This window comes from Lathyrus oleraceus, chromosome 3 (genome assembly GCF_024323335.1).
Source record: "Lathyrus oleraceus cultivar Zhongwan6 chromosome 3, CAAS_Psat_ZW6_1.0, whole genome shotgun sequence".
Classification (NCBI taxonomy): domain Eukaryota; kingdom Viridiplantae; phylum Streptophyta; class Magnoliopsida; order Fabales; family Fabaceae; genus Lathyrus; species Lathyrus oleraceus.
In genome coordinates, this window is record NC_066581.1 from 102,658,405 (window position 1) to 102,667,208 (window position 8,804).

Consider the following 8,804-nt stretch of genomic DNA (forward strand, 5'->3'; position numbering starts at 1 on the left):
AAAATTTAGAGAAAAAATTTAAACTAAAATACATTATTAAAAAATTAATTTAAATATTTAAATTAATTTTATGGGTGAATGGATATTCATCCATCATAAAAATATTAATAGATGAATTGGCTGAATTTTACTTTTAATGGGTGGATTGAATCGATTTTTTTAAATTTTTTTATGAATTAATAAATTGTTTTGATTTATTTATTAACAATCAAATCTATATCTAAAGATTCTATCAATTTGCATTTGATTTAAAACTCTTTAATTTCAAAAGGTTCAATTCATTGGATGATAGTAACTATGATGTTTTCTCTTGAATCTTTGAATTTTCCTCTCCATTATTCTTAACCCTAGAAAATGGTTTATAAGTAACAATATCTATCTGTTTGCCTCAGATTCCTTTTTCTCCATCAGTTGGCCTCCATTTTGTTATTTCAAATTCTTTATCAAGAATGAGGTTTACTTAACATCTAATGGATATTTATGAATTGAGTTATTATTGAGAAGCGGTGGCAACATGAGTACATTACGATTATGAAACTCTAATTTTTATTTTTTTATACTGGTTTTTCAAAACTTTATACCTATCTTTGGGATCCAATTTTTTTAGAACGGTTAAGAAGTGTGGTTGGGCCTAACTCAACCCTACAAAATCGGTTGGTAGAGTGAGGACTACCCCCACTTATAAACACATGTTCAGGTCATATATTATCCGATATGGGACTCATAACACACCCTTTCACATCCAGGAATGGACATTTGGAGCGTGGATATAAATGGTGGATGACCCGATAGCAGAAACCTAATAGTAGGTGACCCAACGGATCTTAAACCAGACTCTGATACCATGTTAAGAATGTGTGGTTTGGCCTAACTCAACCCTACAAAACCGGTTGGTAGAGTGAGGACTGCCCCCACTTATAAACACATGTTCAGGTCATATATTATCCTATGTGGGACTCATAACAAGAACAACCTTATATTCAAGCTCAAATTCAATAGCAAAACTCTTAAATTATGATCAATCAACATCTCTTGAAATTGCAACTATGACCCTTCAAAATAATCATAAATGTTTAAAATATATTAGTGAAACATTAAGAATTAGATCATCATGACATAAAAGTTAAAAAATCCATGATTCAAAAAAAAAGTTTAAAAAATCCATTTTACTATGTCTTTAGTTTCTTCTAACAACATGGTTATTCATGCAGTTTTGACTAATCAACTAACAATCACATAGGCACAGAAATTCATGGTGACTCGACAAAAATCTAACATAGTCTTGGACAATCAACTAACAATTATAGAGAGACAAAAAACATGGCAACTCAACAAAAATCAAACAAATATTTACATAAGCACAAAATTTCACTGCAACTCAACACGAAACTAACATAACTACGCATGTAGTCTTGGCTAGTCAACTAGCAATCCAGAGGCACAAAAAATCGTGAAAACTCAATTGGAATCCAACATATCTACTAATGCAGTCTTGGATAATCAACCAACAATCACAGAGGAACAAAAATTTATGGACGCTAAAAAGGAATCAAACAAGCATAATCAAGAAATTTTGGTTATATTCAACAAACTAACTCATTAATGGTTGACTCAACAATTAACAACTGAAGAGAAAGAATCACCTATAAACAATATTCCATTATTGAAAGACAATGTAATTATGAAATGTAATCTAAAAGGGCATGAATTAGACTTGTTAGTTTTTTCTGATTTTTATGCAAGTTCTTTTTTTTTTTAATTTTCTGATTTAGAATAAGATGTAGGGGTTGTTTTGAATGATAAATAACAGAAAATTAAAGTGCAAAAAAATAAATGACACAAAGATGTATTATGGTTCCTCTTTCAAAATAAAAGTATTCTATTTCCCTCACACTCCGTGAGAGATTTCACTATTGTCATATCTTTGTACAAGTCTACCACTAAGACTTCTCTTACAATCTTCTAACAATAACAAAGAACCACAACACTTCCTTGAATTACAACAACACTAACAACTATGATGAATTGTGAATTAAATCAATTCAAAGGACCTTTTCACAATAATCACCAATAATTAAGCATGTATCTATTTTGACTTGCTTGCATTATAAGATGTATGAAAGTTTTGTCTCTTTCTCTTTAATCACAATACAAACATATACACTTAAGTGCTAATAACTGATATGAATGAAACTTGTTTAAATGATGTGAAAGTTTATTCGTAAAGTTTCATTTGAAAATATATGAACGCTTAACAGTTGTGTTTGAATTGATTTGAAAACTACATTTTGAAAGAGTTTATTGAATTATGTAAAAATGATGTATGCAAGAGATAATTTTGAACTCTAATGTATGAAACTTTATATACATAAAAAAGCATCCTTATGAATTGATGCATATGTTTGGAATCAATTCCATGAAGGTTTGCAATATTTTACACTCATATTTATTTAGATAAAATCATTTTGCTTCAGTGGTAATCGATTACCATAATGCTGTAAAGCTTCCGTACCTATAACCGGTTACGTTAATCGATAATGTTAACCAGTTACAACTTCAGCTGTTAAAAAATTAAAACAAAATTTTCAAACCTATAATTCGTTATAGTTTTTGTGTAACCGGTTACATATGTGCTGAATATGTTAAAAACTTGTTTTTCATAGCTTTAATCAAAAGGCTTAATGCAACTTGATGTAAAAAACTTTAAGATGAATATGCATGATAATTTCTGAGCCATTAAGATATATAATATGAATTATAAAGCATATTTTAACCATTTTGATTATTTTCTTTGATTTTCAAAATTTATGATCACTTGAGTTTGATCGGGCTAGCCTTCAATCTTTTTATTCTTTCAAAAAATTTGTCTTCTTTTTATTAATATGTTTGTCTTCATCAAAACATTAACCAAAGTCAAGAAGAACTATTTTTCACAGAAAAAATGAAACATCACAGACTATATAAAGGAAAAATATTTAACATCTAGAAAAATATAAAGTTACTTAAACTATTTGACCACACACATTCTTGATTTTTTTTAAATACTTTAAACAAATAAACACACATATAATTGGTTCAACACTCACCTACAAAGCAACACAAACATCAAACATGACTACAATCTTCACGCAAAAGAACTAACTCAAATTTGAGGAAACATAGAAGTGGTCCTTGAAACACATAGTTCACCGAACCAACACTTAGATGAAAAATTGAAGATAGTTATTCCACACATTTAAAATAAAGAATAGGGCACACATATCAACTTGGGAAGCGATACATCCTTCATATTATATAGTATCAAAGAGCACAAACAAAATATCAAAAGTAAATAAATGTACATGTATCATCTAAAATACAACACTCACTCACATGGTGGAAATAATATACATTCTTCATGAAGATACTTTATTGGAAAATTAGGGGTATGGGGAATCCTCCGGCCAAGATAGCATTAAAGAACATATTCATTTTACATAAACCAGATATTTATTTCATATCAGAGCTGATGTTTAATCATGATCAAATCTCTAGTTGGTATTGGTCTCAACTTAATATAACTAAATTATGTGTAAACACAAGACAAGACAACCCTCCAAATATACGGGGAATCTACGCCAGAAACCAATGTGTAGCCCTTGAACTCTTGTATCAAAGAGGAATCTCATTTAAACCACATTTGAACTTTCTGAAAATCACTTAGCAAATCAATGAAAAATAAATTAACATTTAATATGATTGATTTGTTTTAGCAACATTAATGGTGAATAGTCTAAAGATGAAGGTGATGAAATGATTTGAATCTCCTATGTTTCAAAGCAAGTCCAATCGAAATTAAAGCATCGATAATTTAATAACAATATTAAACTATTATCATGTTCAGTGACACATCAATTTCGATGAATAAAAAATTAATTAATATGTGAAATATTTGATCCAACTCTAGTATGGTCGAGAGTAGCTTCTTGGTTTGACAATTCGACAAGACCTTAGTATGTCGTCGAAGTCTGTTCACATGTTATAGTCGAAGTATGCTAGGATTGTTAGCATGCAGAATTAACTCTGTTTGTTATGCCCAATTATTTAAATTAGTTTGTTCTCCAAGTTAACTTGTGTAATGAGTCTGTGTGTAAAAGTCCATTAGTTTAGTATGTTAGTTTTCTTATAAATAGCATACTAGTCTCTCATCATTGCATAATGCAAATCCTAATTAGGGTGAGAGAGGTTATTTGCTATTCTATAACACTTGTAATCTTGTTTCAAAGAGAAAGTAAAGAATAACCGTTTATAACCAATTTCATTGTGTTCTTATTGTTTTCTTCTTTTCAACCTTTGGGTTTCTTACCTATCAAGAAACCAATTATACTTTGTAATTCCGGCATCATTTCACAACAAATTGGTGCGGTGAGCGTGGACACAAGAGGTGTATCACCAGTCGAGATGTAGTTTTCAATGAAGTTGAGATGACTTTCAAAAAAACCGATGACGTTAGTCGAAGTGCATAGATATCTGAAGAAGAGATAGAACAAGAAGAAATTCCTGTTGAGGTGGAGCATGTCGATGCTGAATTGCGTATTCCACATCAAGTTGAAGAAGCGACACAAGATGTTGAAGATACTGAGAAAGATGAGTAAATTGTCCATGACTACATGTTGGCAAGAGATAGGCCGAGAAGAGTCATCAAGCCACCTCAAAGACTTAGGTATGCAGATCTCATAGCTTACACCTTAATATCTACAAGTGAGGTTCTAGATGAAGAACCCAGAAACTATAAGGAAGTTATGAGAAGTCAAAATAGGACTGAATGGCTGAAGGGCATGGATGATGAGATGAAGTCTCTTCATGATAGCCACTATATACAGTTGATAAAGCTGCATGAAGAAATCTAGTTTGTTCCCTTGATGTTATAGAGTTTGTTCCAAGGTGGAGATTTGTGAGATATTGGATCGAACTCTAGTATGGTCGAAGGCTAGCTTCTTGGTTCGACAATTTGACAGGACCTTAACATGTCGTCGAAGTCTGTTCACATGATGTAGTCGAAGTATGCTAGAATTGTTAGCATGTCGAATTGGGCTTGTTTGTTATGCCCGATTGTTTAAGTTAGTTTATTCTATAAGCTAACTTGTGTAATGGGCTTGTGTGTAAAAACCCATTAGTTTAGTATGTTAGTTTTCTTATAAATAACATACTAGTATCTCATCATTGCATAATACAAATCCTAATTAGGGTGAGAAAGGTTATTTGTTATTCTATAACACTTGTAATTTTATTTCAAAGAGAAAGTAAAGAATAGTAGTTTATAACTAATTTCATTGTGTTCTTATTGTTTTCTTCTTTTTAACCCTTGTGGGTTTCTTACCGATCAAGAAAGCAATTATACTTTGTAATTCTGACATCGTTTTCAAAACAAAATATTACCTCAAACAAGTGCCAAAAACAATTTGACAAGAGAAAAAAAATTACCTAAATTTTGAAGTTAGCAACAAGATTAGCTTCATGACATGCAAACATATAACCAATCAAAGAAAATTTTGAAGAAGTGAAAATTCATCCATTAAAATTGGATCATCGTGAATTTGAAGAGGTGAGGTCGAAAATGAGAAGTTCTATAAAGATTAAGAATCATTTCGAGGGGCAATAACAACGGTGGGACTAGTGAATAGGTTTCACGACAAATGAAGAGAAATTTATCACTTTAGTGATGAAAAAAAGGGAAAGTGTGTGAGTGATCTTACATGTTATCACTTTTAATATATTAGATTTAAATCATTTATTTAATCTACTAGTTATTTTTTTGAATTTTACCGCTGAGGGACTTAATCGAACTCCCTCTCTTCATGTTTACATGATTCGTTTACTTAACAAGCCTTGAAGCTTCGGAAGGAGAAGGGCGATCCAAAACGCAGCGGAATTTAAAATTTCTCCTTTAGTGATCCTTACGAATGAGCATGATCAGTGATAGAATCGTTACCTCTTGTGGTGATTGTAACCTTTTATGCAGATCTACGGAGCGATCACGAACGTTGAACGATGACAACGCCTCTACTAAGTTCACACGAACGGATTCCTTCAATCTCAGTGCTAGCTGCTACGAATGAAGGCTTTGAGTGAGAGAGAGAGAAACGAAATTGAAACTGCACAAGTGCTTCTACACAAGGGTTGATCCGCTGTCGCGTGCAGATCAAAACGAGTAATTTTGTAAAAACGTAATACAGCGACAATTAAACTCGGATATCGTCTCAAGGATTCTTGTTTGTAATAATTAAACGTAATCGAATGGGGGGGGGGGTAGATTTGGTGTTCAATTACAAAAATATAGAAAATAAGTAATTATGAAAAATGATTATTTGAATAAGCTGAAACGAATCAACCCACTATATCATCTTCCGACTTATCATTGATCCCTATAAAATTCAAATTCCCTAAACGGGTCTGATCCTATTCGAATACAAAAACTACGGACAAGCGCAATAACAATTATACGAAGTCTGTCCCTGAATTCCGAGTAAAGCAAACGGATTAAAACTATTGCGAATTAAGCAAACGCAATATGATCGAACGCGATAATGCAAAAGCTACACTAATCACGAAATTGATTCAAAAGCAGACAACAATCAAATTAAAGAATTCTATCATGTAAAAACAATTAAATTAAGCAAGTAATTGTGATTATAGATATAATTCAAAGGAACAAATTAATGGAAAATTATAAAAGAACCTCAAAGTGGCATCCGATTACAGTGAATTGATTCTTGGGAAATTAGTTCTCCATAGTCATTCTTTGCTAGACCTAGGGGAAAACAAAGACCCGTTTTACAACTCAACTGGGTCGACCCAGCCCACTACAAATGACCCAACAAAAATACAAATAAAATTCTGCAACTTCAACAGACTTTCTGGCCCTGCTACAGTCTGATTAAGCTCTCGACTTATGAACAAAAGTTGTAGATCTTTTTCTTAGCTTTCCATCGACTGGTAGCACGTCTCAATGCGATACTCCTAGCTCAAGATATGATTTTTCTCGCGAAAGCTACTAATGCTGAAAATTAAATACGAAAATTAAATAAGTGCAAAAATAACATAAATTATGAAAACACATTAAAACATAAAAATAATCAAAGCAAACCAAAGAAATGCTTGAGTACAAACATGAAAGAACATGCATCAAAATGCACTGATCAAGGGTTCTATTTATAGAACCACTTGTGTGGGCTGCAGCTAAAAAGCTCACTCAAGTGTATGTGGCCCATATCGTATAATATGCCAATATCACTTAAGCGCGTGGTACCTTACCATATTTCGTATTCTACTTAAGTACACCGTACCTTACGATGTTCTATAATTCACTTAAGTGCATCGTACATTACGGTATTCCTTAGTTACTCTATCTCTCATCAATACGTCCTTTTGTGTGTGACCCTGTAGGTTTTCGCGACATTGGCAATTATATTAAATCACGTATTTAACATAATAAACAGTGAGCGGTATCTAGCAACACATCACTGCTACCCAAGACACGAAAATGTCATGTGATCTGACAAATCCTTCTGTGATAATACTTATGTGTACAATTACCCTTTTGCCCTTATGTCTATATTGAACACAAGACATATACCATGTCATCCTTGTCCAGTTTAATATTGGGCCCATAGACATTTATCCTGTTACGCAGGATGGATAAATTCCATCTAGGTCACTCATGTCCCTTAGCATGCTTCGTGGAGTACCTATGAACTGTCTTTATGGTCATCCAATTACGAACAACGTTTGATCAGCAATAAGGCACTCGACTCTACATCTAGGGTCCATAGTGGTTTCAGGTCGAAGGGTGATATACACCATTATCACCATGAGAATAACTTATGACACTTTGCATAACATTCTATATAGTATTCTCATAGCGGGTCAATCCAGTATAAATATTACTCTTAATATTCATACCTATGTTTAAGACTTGATAACTCCTTATCCATGATCCATGAGATATGATCATCAGTCTATATACATAATAGTCTTAATGCTTTAATGTTATCCCACTTCACAATAAAGCTCGACTACAGATACTTTAAGAATAGTGTCCTTATGTTTAATGTGATCTCATGATTAAGTCACACTTGATACATTAAACGGACTATCTATTCTAGGGACTTTATTAAACAAACATAATAAAGAAAAAGCCTTTTATTATTAATAAATAATTCTATACAAGTACCAAAAGTATTGGCCTCTAGGGCTTAAACCAACAATCTCCCACTATCACTAGAGCCAATCAGGCATACCCCTAATTCCCATAGATCTAGTATGGCCATCATGCTTCTGCTGCGCAAGAGGCTCTGTCAGTGGGTCAACAATATTGTCAAGTGTAGGTACTCTGCATATTTTCACATCTCCTCTATCTATTATCTCTCGAATGTGGTGATAACGCCTAAGTATGTGTTTGGATCGTTGGTGAAATCTAGGCTCCTTAGCTTGTGCGATAGCACCATTATTATCACAATAGAGACCAATGGGATCCACAATGCTAGGAACTATGCCAAGTTCACTAATGAACTTTTTGACCCAAACAACGTCCTTTGCTGCACTTGAGGCAGCAATATACTCGGCCTCGGTTGTAGAATCAGCAACTGTATCTTGCTTTGAACTTTTCCAGCTCACAGCGCCACCGTTTAAGAAAAACACATAACCAGATTGCGATCTAAAGTCATCCTTATTTGTCTGGAAGCTAGCATCGGTGTATCCAATTACAGCCAACTCTTCATGACCTCCATATATCAAGAATGAGTCCTTAGTCCTTCTCAAATACT